Genomic DNA, 13156 nt, shown 5'->3' with positions numbered 1-13156 from the left:
GTCATCTTTCTTAAAGTAATTCATAGTTTTACTCAATATCTTGCCATTTTTCTAACCCGAACCCTAACTGGGACATTCAGGATAACCTCACACTAATCATACCCTAATCCTAACATTATTAGAAGTTTCCTACTTCACATACATCCAAATTCTAACTTGACTTGTTATTCAAAGATTTACTTTCAGTTTGACCCTAAATTTTCCATTTCCCTAATACTAATACTAACCCCAGCTGGAACTGAAACCTAACTTTCACCATAATGATAGTACAATGCTAATGTTTAAGAAAAAGACTCTAGTTTTTATTCATTCTAATGCATACTCCAGTTTTCCCTCTGGAAATGAGTTCCAGTTTGCCCTTATTCCCAAAAATTTCCTGATTCTACTTCTGAAGTGATCTTGTTCCCTAATATGATCCATTATATTACTTTTCCTCACATTTTCTTATCAGAAAAGACACTGTAGTTTCCATTGATTTTACCTTTTCCTGAACCACTGTTCCCTAAAACAGTTTCAGATTTACTTACCATCTTGTCCATTACTTAATGCTAATTCTCAACCTAAACTTGGCTGGAAAACTCCCATTAATCATTACAAGAATTATCACTGAGAAATAAATTTAATGATAATGCTCTAGTTACTATTCAGTGTCACATTTTTGCTTCTACTTGTTAGTGAAAACTGAATTTTCTTTTTTTGGTAGGTCATCGGGTTTGTACTCTGGGCTTTGGCGCTATCCCTCAGCTCTTCAGCTTAAGGCAAGCACTCTACCCCTTGAGTCACAGCACCACTTCCGGTTTTCTAGTGGTTTATTGAAGATAAGAATCTCATGGATTTTCCTTGCCAGGTCTGGCTTTAAACTGTGATCCTCAGATCTCAGCCTCTTGAGTAGATAGTATTACAGGCGAGAGCCACTGGTGCCTGGATTGGAAACTGAATTTTATAGTAAAAACTTTCCTATTCATAACACTAATCATAATCAGAACAAAATACTGACCTTAATCTTAGTAAAATTATATGTCAATACTAACATTAACACAGGTAAACTAATTTTCACTCATCCTAACTTCATTCAAATAAACCTTCCAAACATAAGCTTCAATTTTTTCCCAATATCTTAGTCATTTTCTAACGCTAAACTTAATCTTTCTTAACTGGAACATTGAGAATAACCATACGACTAATTGTAAGTAGATTCTAATATTAATAGCAATACTCTAGTTCACATTCATTCTAATTCTTACCATGCTTATTCTAAAATTTACCTACAATTTGAGCATCATTTTTTTCTCCTACACTCTAACCCTAACCATGTCTAGAATCCTAATGATAACTTTGACACTAATGGTATCCCAATTCTAAAATTTATGTAAAATGCTTGCTGTGTCATCCTAGCTGAAATTCCACTTGTAATTCTTCACATAATTTGCAGGTTTTCCTAAACCCTACAGATTTTCTCACTCTTAACTCTGAATCTATCTTGTTCCATAACAGGAATCATTATACCGATTGATCTCAAATCTTGATATTATGAAATACACTGTACTTCCATTATCCCTGCTTTTCCTGAATTCCTAGAACTTAAAATAAGTTCAGATTTACTTAACATTTAAACCATTCCTAATCCTAAACCTACAGATAATTGAATCATAATGTTAATAGCAAGCCTCTATTTCACATTTATCCTAACTCTTGCTAGGCATGTAGGCCTAAATTTTATTTGCACTTTGAAACTAAAAATTTTAAAGTGTTTATCTATTTCTTGTCAGATGTTGTTTTACTTTATTTTTTAAAATTTTATTTTATTGTAAAGAGGCTTACTGAGGGATTACAGTTACATGTGTAAGGTAATGAGTCCATTTCTTGTTGAACATTGTTGCCTTGTTCTTTGTTGGTCTCCCACTATAACTCCTCCCTCCCCTTGGTGTAAATTTCATTTTCAATATAGTGTGCTGTGAGTATCATTGTTGCAATAGGTCATCTTGTGTTGAACCTAAATTTTCTTTTCTCTAACCCTAATTCTAATTCTGTCTGTGATCCTAAACCTAACCATAATAGTAATTATATTATATATATTATATATATTTTATAGTAATTCAGAAATTAACAAAATATTGAAGTTTTTATTCATCGTTAATCCACTGCACATCTTGAATTAAGTTGCAGTTCACCTTAAATCTTCCAAATTAGCTTATATGTGCATATATGAAGATGTAATTTGATGTGAAAAACAGAAGATCTTTAGAGGAAGGAATAATGAAAAGGAAATACAGGGAGTACAATCAAATGCATTAAATATATTTTGGAAAGAGCATAAAGAAACTGCCTCTTCTAACAATTAATAACCATTAACAAAATAACTAAAAATTAATAAGTAAATAACATACTGCCTTCTAGTGTTAAGAGAGCCATGATATGCCTTGTGAATAAAATAATTGTGTTAGATAAACTTTGTTCATGCATAATTTAATTTATTATTAGCCAATTATTTAATTTAATCAATGAAAATATATCAAAAAGATTCCATGATAAAAATGTAAATGAGTTACTTAGCAATTGTTTGAGAAAAAATAGTCATGACTTTTAAGAAACTAAATGTCTCTTTCCCGACAAAGCACTGCTTTCAGTTTACAAATCTAGTATTTCTAAGTTTAGAGATAATAATTGGCATTGAAAAACAACTAACTGTACATCTTATTTCTTGAATGAGTGATGTTTTAAATATTAACTTTTATTCAAATGAATACTTAGGTCTACTTTTTCAAAATAAATGCAATTTTATCTCCTTTCAGTACAAGTACTTTCCCTGCAATTAAATGTATTAGTATATACAGGTATTTATATGCTAAATCTTCTATGTTTGTTATGTAGATCTATATATTCAGAATGATATGGTTTTTCTATTCACAAATGTCTAACATGTGGGATTTTTTGCTTCATTAATATAAATTATCTCAGGTTGTTGTGAAGGCTCCAGTAAGCAGTGTGGTCAAAAACATGTCTTGAATTCTAAATATTAAATCTAATCATTTTTAGCCTTTGATTATATCATTCATTTTCTCTTCAGAGCAATTAAACTAAAATAAATACTACTTTTTAAACATTTCACTCATATTGAAAATAATATTAACATAGTTCACACAGAGACTAATTATTTCAAACTCACCATATTTACTGATCATAGTGTGAAGAATATAGAGAGTAGAAGGTCCTTATACTCAATAATATTTGTGGTTAAATTAAATCAAATCATATATCTGGATTTCTAATTTAGAGGTTAATCATATGGAAACAGGAACATACTAAGAAAAATGATTACTTTGGGACCATTTTCTTCTTAAAATTATGCAGCAAAAATATCTCTAAGAAATATATTTTTAATAAAATATTTCAGCCCTTAGTTAAAGTGCATTATGCTTTCATATAAAGTTTATCTCAAAATAGAAATTCTGCAACTAATCTAATGTATGTTTTCATGAAGAAAATGCTATGACTTCTAATCTTGTTATGTGATTTTAATTATATTTTTGTTGTGACATGATTCCTATTTACAGTTAATACTAACTTCATACAAATCATGCCCATGCACACTAACTTACATAAGATAATATTCAAACAAAATTATCTTTCTTCCTATCTCCCACAGGGAAGGATGAGGTGTTGAAGTATATTAAATGAAAGCACTCTAAAAGAGATTCTTTATGAAATGGAAATTTGTAACCTGAGGATGGGATCATGAGCAATTTCTACTTGGCTGAACAGGAATTCTCATTTCTACAGCACTTTCTAACCTTTTAATCACACAGAGAATTCCACAAAATTTGAAGTTCATATGAAGGGATTACATTCCTAAAAGATGTGCCAACCCTGCTCAAAAGTTCGGTCTCATCACTAGTTCTTTGTGTTTGCTGGCTGATCTATTTCTCTATCATATGTTTCATATTATTAAGCATATTAGTAAGTCAGCTGTGAGTACATAGCAGGAGACTCCTGAAATCACTGCTATTGCTGGGTAATATTCAGGAGAGAGGAAAAAGATTATATTACTCTGCAATTCCTCCCTTTGGCCTTCAATAAACGAATCAATTGTCAAAACAATCATGTAAGATGTTAGTTTACTTTTCTCTTTTTAAGTAGGATTAAGCAAGTGTTTTTCAAAGTAAAAAGTGATGACAGTAGTATCAGAACTTTGATATGAGCACCTTCTCCCTAACAAGTAATGCTCTATGGGCTGTAAATATAGAATTCACACTTAAATTCTCTCTCCTTAAAAGCATTCACACAGACACAGAAACAAACAGACAGACACACAGACACAGACACAGACACAGACACACACACACACACACACACACACACACACACACACACACACACACACAGCTGCCACCCAGGCACATAAGAGAACAGTTCAATTCCTTGGTAATGATAATTGATTGATGTTTGCTCCATTGGTTTTTCATTTTTTCAGCACCTTGCCTGGACCTGCATCTTACTCTGAAATCAAGTCCCCTGCTTTTAGTATACTCTGTTTATGTATTCATAGTATGTACCTGGCTGCTTCAGGCCAATTAATAATACCCTGAATAGAGTATCCTCAAACTTGACATTCAAGTCAAACTCCATGAATTCATACTATTATTCTGAAATACTAAAATTTATTGGATCTAGAAGCCAAAAAAACCCCACCTTGTTATATTAATATGAATTGACATCATGAAATTAGAATACTATTGATCAGGAACTGAGGTAAGAGGACAAGCGTATGTGGGAAAATGTGGAATACTGGATGTGTGTTAAAGATATAAAATCATCGTCTGTTGGATCATTTTTATTGTAAACTTAGCCTATATTGAAAGCTCAATTTACATATACAGTTTTCCAGCTATTTGTTTACCCATCACTTCTGATCACAAATCCTCTTATAAATTTTTATAGTATCTTTGAATAAATCACATAGTTTGCATGTCCTTATCATCTTAAGGAAAAACAGTCTGCTTCTACATCTTTCATCTATGTGACGTACCTTTATTTTTGGTTTCTCTGTTTGCTGAATAAATGTATTCATGGAAACAGGATATTGACAACAAATCTGGGTTTAATTTTCATTTTCTAAATTTGAAATATAATATAAACTTTGTTGTGACTACTCATTTTCTAAAACTGAGTGATATTCATGAACACTAATATTTTGGTGCCTTTAAGTAAATTGAGACTTGATGTGGTATGGTAGTTCTAGTGTCTAATTGACTTAACCATTAGATTATTAATGTATAAACAGTGCATTGCACTTTTTAATTTTAAATATAATATAGTCCAAAAGGATTTACTTTAAAGTGATAAGGGGGGGCAGTTGTCTTCATGTTCCATAGTTTATATTTATTTCAGTAAAAGTACTAATAATACATGATGTATGCTGGAGCAATATAAAAGATGAGAACATATTTCTAAAGAGAATGGGTTTATTGATTAAAACAGAAACTTTGAAATAGTCATGTATCTTGGTTGAAACTGCATAAATTTCACATAAATGTAGCTCCACATGAGAATCAGGGATAAATTCACATTAATATTACTGAGATTTACATCACAATATAAGCAATATAGGTATTTTAAGGAATTGGTCATTCAAAGCACTAGATACCTACTGGATGAGGAATGGAATTTAAAATAGCAGAGGAAAACAATTCAACATGCAGATATTATGATTTTATAATACTAATATGAAAGAAATGGAGCTTTTGCCTTTCTGAAGAAGAAAGTTTAGCCAGTAATTTCAATGTAAGACTTTAGTTGTAATGAGTCTAAAGTCTTTTTCTCCAAGATATTCAAGAGTACTATGCTCATCTTCTGAAGAGTAAGTAATTATTTTAATTAACTTTGCTTAATATTAATTTACTTGTAGCAAATAGGTTAAAATGTCTCCTCTCTTTCTTTCAATGTAATAACATACATTTCATATTATTAATGTCTCTTCATACAAGCCTGAAATCACTATTTCAAACTAACACAAACAAAAACCTCAAAAATAACCTGATACAACCATCACAAATCCTAAATTATGTGAAAAAAAATCAACAATATATAAAATATATCTGAGGAATTGGAAAAACAATGGCAAAATAACAACATAAAATTCCCCTAGCTCTCTAATGAAACAGAGAATTAGAGTCCTAGCAGGTACTCCACTTCTAAAAAGTCACACCCAGTCAGTTATAACTATTTATAGATATACAATTCAAAAGAAGAGTTTATACTGTCTTCACAAGAAAACAGAAATATATGAAAAGGTGTCCAGCCAGGCAGGTGACTGCTGTGACTATGTTGGCCAACATATTTAAAGGCACAGCTGCAGTGTGGAAATAAAAATTCCACATGGGAAACAAAAGCAGGAACAGAAGTGTACATCGGAGACAGCCACAGCCATACTCAGAGACAATTCAAGATACCATTGAGCAGCCCAAACTGTCACTGGAACCGCTAGTATTAACATCACTACATCTCACCACAATAGATTTCTACTCCTACACTTAATGGTCTAGACAAAAACCTAATTCCACAAAAACAAATCACAACAGAAGATCCAACCAACAAATGGCAAATCAACGAAGAACATAAAGAGTCACCTATTAAGATTATATAGCCCCCAAAAGAAATCCTCCAAGTGAACAGAGCAAATCAGAAAAATACAAGAAAAGTGATGTCAAGGTAGTATAATTCACACAGTAAATAACCAGGCATTAGAACAGACAATTAGGGACCTAGAAGATAGTTTTCAAAATACATTACATTTACGGCTTTAAATGTGATTAATGGAAAGATACAAAACCTCTACAAGGAAATTTATTGAACAAGATGCGAACAACCAAAGATTAGCAAAATAACTCATGGAGACTACAAACAGAAAAATAAATTCTGAAAAGGCAAGGGAGTCCAAGGAAAAAATGGATGCCTAGTTAAAAGATATGAGAGAAGACACAGCTAAATAAACAACCCTACCAACCCACCCACCCATAGAAAATATGTAAAGAAAGTCAATACAAGACCTAAAACAAAGCTTTATAAAGAGATAGAAGCCCTAAAAATGACCAATTATAAAACAGGGAAATCAAAAACAAAGTATAAAGTCTTCACAGCAAATAGATGACATAGAAGACAATCTCAGGGGTCAAAGACCAAGTAGGTCTAATAGGAAAGAGGAAATAATCATTTAGAACAAATCCAAGAAATAAGAAATGATCTTGCCACAACTTCACGACTCAGTTAGAAGATCAAATTTGGGGGAGATTGGTCTCAAGAAGGAAAAGAGCAGGAAACTAAATGGATGGGAAACATATTACAGAATTCTAGCAGAGAACATTCCAAATATCCAAAGAGATAGGCACAGTCAGAGAAGAGAAGCCTTAAGAACAAACACAGAATTCTAGAAGAGAACAACCCACCACCACATTATAATCCATTAGAGGACCATTAATGATCAAGGAAACGATTCTTAAAGCTGCCATAGAGAAAAGATTGATTATTTATAAAGTATAAACAGTCAGAATAAACCAAATTTCTTAGTTGAAATGATAAAATGAAGAGCCTGGCATGATATATAACAAACATTAAAGGCAAACAACTACCAACAGTGAATATGGTCCCAAGCCAAACTCTCCACCACATCAGCAGGATAGAAGTTAATCAAATATATCCTACAGGGAGAAGATCAAGAAGAACATGAACTGGTTATATAAGATCAGAAGTAGGTAAATATATTAAGAGTAGATGAGGCACAGCTGCTAAGAGCTCCTAAGAGAATTCACTCAAATAGATAAAATTAGAGAAAAAATGAGACATCATAACATAAATTAGCAAAATTGTGAATGTTATAAGAGAGTACTTTGAAAACCATATACCAATCACCTGGAGAATCCTGGAGTAATTGATGCTTTCCTATACTCGAACTGAACCAAGTAGTGATACATAAGAAGTAATGAAAATGAAATGTCAATAAACAATTTCTCATAACAGAAAAATCTAGGACTCAATAGATTTACCATGAAATTAAGGCCTGCAAAGAACTTACAATACTCAGGTCTAACTCTTCAATGGAATAGAAAGGGAAATGGAATTATCAAACATAATCTATGAAGCTAGAATTAGACTCTTCCTCAAATCAGCTAGGGACTCATCAAAGAAAGAGAACTATGAACCCAGCTCTTTGATAAGCATTGATGCATAACTTCTCAATACAATTCTCACCAACCAACTTCAACAATTAACAAAAAAAAATGCTATGATCAAACAGTATTCATCCTAGGATACAGCTGGATTCAATATACTTGTCAATAAACATAACACACACCATCAGCATAAGCAAGGACAAGAACCACATAATTGTTTATATGGATGTAGAAATAGCTTTTAACAAACTCCAATACCCCTTTATGATTGAAAGATCTGAGAAGCTAGGAACTCATGGAACTTTCCTCAATATAATACAGAGTATGTATACGACAAAGAGAAAATAAGCATGTACCTAACGATGGAGGCATGAAGACATTAAAATCATGAATGAGAAAAGGATGTCCACTCTTTCTACTACTCTTCAATATAGTAGTGGACTTTCTAGCAAGGACAATAGGTAAGAGAAAAATATAAAAGGGATCCAAATATGAAAGGAGTAAAACTATCCCCTTTCACAGATGAAATGATACTTTATATAAAGGACCCTATAGCTTCCCCCCCAAAAAAAGTTAGTAAAAGTGATGCTAATCTTCAGCAATGTAGCAGGGTATAAAACCTACAAGAATCAATAGTTTTCCTGTGTTACCAACAATGGGAAGATCCAGGCTGAAACCCAAAAAACAACCTCATATATATTAGCCTCAAAATCAAATCAAATCTAAGCAAAACAAAACAACAATAAAACTAGGAATTAATTAATTTAACAAAAAAGTAAAGGACCTCTATTGTGAAAACTTTACAGGCCTAAAAGCGAAATTGAAGGAGATTCAAGGAAATGGAAAGTCTTTCCATGCTTCTGGTTGGAAGAAATAACATTGTGAAAACTGCAATACTGCCCCCAAACAATTGGCAATGCAATACCCATCAACATCCCTACAATATTCTTCAATGTAATAAAGAAAGGAATCCAAATTTATTATTGAATTACAAAATTACAGTTGAAAGGAAGACTTAGAAATGAACTCATAGGCCTATAGTCATCTTACACACACACACACACACACACACACACACACACACACACACACACACACTGGAATTCTATTCACCCATCAGAAAGGATGACTGTTCACCAGTCTTAAGGAAGATCAAAGGCTTGGGAACATTATACTAAGAGAAAGGAATGCACACTCGAGCAATATAGGTTTCATATATTCATTCATTCATGGTAGCTAGAAGGTACCTACAAATCTACAAGAGAGATTCTTCCTCCAGTTTGAATTGCCATTATCAAGAAAACTGACAATAGCAAATGCTAAGGTGGATGTAGCCAAATGGGAACTCTATTACACTGTTGGTGGGAAATTAAATTTGTTCAATCATTCCGAAGTGCAGTACGTACTTTATGTGAAAGACTAAACAGATCTCCCTTATGACCCAGTAATTCCTGTCATGGACAGTAATCCAATAAATAACAAACAAGCTCACATTAAAGCTACCAGTATAACAATGTTCAGGGCCCAGGTCCCGAGGTCAAGGACTGGAAAAAATGTTACCACTGCTTGTATTTGTTTCCCCAAATATGAACCTTTTGACATAAGATACAAAATCTTTCTATTTGCAACAGCTAGAATATGACTTACCTGTAGTGGATAATAAAATGTCTTCTTTGTTGAATGTTAGGAAAAGCTGTAGGCAGTCCAAGAAAAGGGAGACTTTTGTTGTTGGTGGTGGTGGTCGAGGGGCTTGAAGTCTGGGCTTGGGCACTGTCCCTGAGCTCTTCAACTCAAGGTGAATGCTCTACCTTTTGAACCACATTGCCACTTCTGGTTTTCTGGTGGTTAAATGGAGATGAGTCTCAGGGACTTTCCTGCCCAAGTTGGCTTTGAACAGCAGTCCTCAGATCTTAGCTTCCTGAGTAGCTAAGATTACAGCTGTGAGCCACTGTCACCAGGCTAAAAATGGGGGATTTTTTATGAAAGAAAATCCACCTCTTCACCTGTGTCTAAACCTCATATATTACTATTATAACACTTCATCCTCAACTCATTTGATCTGACATTTGTAAATTTTCTCTTTTCCTTCATGTGGGAATACTGCAGTCAATGTCAACTCAACTGTGGGACTGGATCAATTGTATGGTAATCGCTAGCACCTAAATCAAAAACATTTACATCAAAACAAATGAAACCCTCATTTCGAATAATTGTTTTCTCTTTTTATTACAAATCTGTGCTTGATTACTTTTTAATGTGATATTGGACCTCCTAACAGAGTGATGAGTTTTTCTTTCTCTTGAGCAATTGTCCTTCTTCCACTTGGGTCAAATATTTAAATTTCAAAAATTTCAATTGATAATTCATTAAGGTGACCTCTAAGAAAATGTGCATTTCTGGAATTGGTCTTCTGTGTTGTTCTCGCGTGCACAGGCTTTCTATGATTTATTTGTTTTATAAGGAATTCTATTTTCCAATCTTTGTGTGACCAATTTTAGTCCCTCTGATCAGTCTTTCCTACCCTCTCTCAGGAGTCTTTTATTTCAGTCTGCCTCATAAAAAATATATTAGTTATCAGCTAAATGACTCCCAGCTTCAGTATTTTGCCTGACTTCATGTAGGCTGTGATAGGAGCCTTGACTGGCCTTGCTTACCGGAGATTTTTACTTGTTTGTTTTGTTTTGTTTTTAGAGGTCTAGGATTACTAGTCAATGTATTAGCTTCTCTGGGCCACAGTGATCACCTGGACTAGAGTCAATGGGTTTTTGTCCTAATGATAAAAAAAAAAAAAACAGCTGACTAAATTCCTGTTTTAATTATCTCAAAATGAGGCAATCTGGCATCCTTGCAAAGCCATCAATAATATTCTGCTACCACTTACAGAAATGGTCTATCAAGATGGCTTTTCAAGGTTGACTGTAAAAAATGTTTATTTCGGGGGTTGGGAAGGTGGCTCAGTGGTAAGAGCGCTTGCTTTGCATGCCTGAGGCCCTGGGTTCGATTCCCAGCACCACCTAAGAAAAAAAAGCCAGAAGTGGCACTGTGGCTGAAGTGGTAGAGCACTAGCCTTGAGCTGAAGAGCTGAGGGACAGCGCTCAGGCCCAGAGTTCAGACCCCACGACTGGACCCCCCAAAAAAAAAAGTTTATTTCTGTGTGGGAGGACCATATAAAAAACAAAAAATATCACATCGTACATTATAAATACTTTAGAAACAACAGTAAGAAAAAAAACCACTTGTGTCCCTATCTTGGGGTTCATTAAGCTTAACATCACCTTATCTATTCACATGCACATAGCTTTTGACCTTTTCTGCTTATCCACGACATATATTAATTATTGACAATAAGGGATACCACGTGACTGATGTTTCTTTGGACTTGGATTATTTTAGTTAATATAATTTTTCCTAGTCTTTCCATTCCGTAACAAATTGGGTGATGTCATTCTTTCCGATGGACAATAGAATTCCCATACACACACACACACACACACACACACATACACACACACACACACAAACTCACAACGTTTTCTTGATCCATTCATCTACTGAGGGGCATACTGGTTGGTTCCATATCTTAGCTATGGGAAATAATGCTGCAATAAACATAATTGTATTGGTAATTTTAATATGGTCTTGTTGCTGACTATTTAGGTGAATACCCAAAAGTGGGATTGCTTGGTCATTTGTGAGCTCTATGAGGAATCTTTTAAGGAACCTCCATACTGCTTTCCAAGTGGTTGAACAAGTTTACACTCCCACCAAAAAGGAAGTAGGGTTCCCTTCTTGCCACATCCCCTCCAGCATCTGTTATTGTAAAAATGTGGAGCGCTTCACAAATTTGCGTGTCACACTTGTACAGGGACCATGCTAATCTTCTCTGTATTGTTCCAATTTTAGTGTATGTGCTGTTGAATTGAGCACAGAACATTTTTTATACATAAAGTGGAATTGATTTTCTTAAACTAGACAATTCAACAAAAAGTAAGTTCAAAAGATTTGTCGTGAAATTTTAGAACCATTTATTTCTTACATAAGCACACATTTAAGACTAAATTCAAGATATGTTAAAACAAAATAATTCCAGGTATTTGTTGTTCAACAGATGTGTAGGAGGAGAAATTCAATTATTCTATACAAGGCACCTATCATAATGAACACTGCAGCAAATGTTAAGTTCTTTTTTAAGTTTTAATGTTTTAAATATGTTTAATTTTGGGAATTTGCTTATATGCCAAAATTAAGATTGTTTGGTAGGTCATATAACTTTTCTATAAAGTATTTAAGATTTATGGTAGCAGACATATACAACTAAGTATGTAGATTTCAGAGTTTATAGAAACTTTACTAATGAGAAGTTGCAAAGTCTTTGTATGAAGAAACAGTGAAGAGTTAAGACTTTGTTAACTACACAGTTTCTGTAAAAACTTTAGGGCTTCCTTACTTTATATGTTAGCGAGGAACAAAAATGATTATATAAACTATATACAGATGATGAGATGAGACATAAATAGTAATCTTAGAGGGTAAATTTAAAGACTACTCATAGCCTATAAAACTCTTGTTGAACATCATAATCTTAGCCAGTTTTAAATGTACAGGAATATGAGAAAATAGTAAAATCTAATATGTAGTACACTTCAAATACTGGAAACAATGGTATTTGGTTTTTATTTTATTAATCATTAATATTTAATTATTGGTTTTCTTTATTTGCAGCATTGTTTTCCTTGTTGTAATATAATACAACTTTTTATAAGTCATCATTACGAGGTACTTTGAGATTGTTACTGGGATGGCCACACCATTTTTATAGGTGCATGTGAATTTACAAAGAGCAAAATTAAGAACAAAATATTGACTAAAATATTCTCAAGTAGAGTTTGAATCAGGAGTGTTGATAAATGTCTACACATAAATCTTAGCCCTAGGCTGAAACAGTGGTTTTACACAATTGAGGCCACAAAATTGAGAGACGGTTTTGTGTT

At 33.3% G+C, this 13156-nt stretch overlaps 1 non-coding gene across 1 annotated transcript; it reads right to left on the bottom strand.

The window, feature by feature from the left end:
* Positions 1 to 11985: 11985 nt before the first annotated feature.
* Positions 11986 to 12092, bottom strand: LOC122116343. Its single transcript, XR_006148943.1, has one exon. It is a non-coding gene; the product is annotated as a U6 spliceosomal RNA (small nuclear RNA).
* Between the last annotated feature and the right edge of the window lie 1064 nt (positions 12093 to 13156).

Source organism: Dipodomys spectabilis, unplaced genomic scaffold (genome assembly GCF_019054845.1).
Source record: "Dipodomys spectabilis isolate Male_0828 unplaced genomic scaffold, ASM1905484v1 ptg000131l, whole genome shotgun sequence".
Classification (NCBI taxonomy): Eukaryota; Metazoa; Chordata; class Mammalia; order Rodentia; family Heteromyidae; genus Dipodomys; species Dipodomys spectabilis.
The sequence above is the reverse complement of the archived record's forward strand: the minus strand, read 5'-3'. Positions and strand labels throughout refer to the sequence as shown.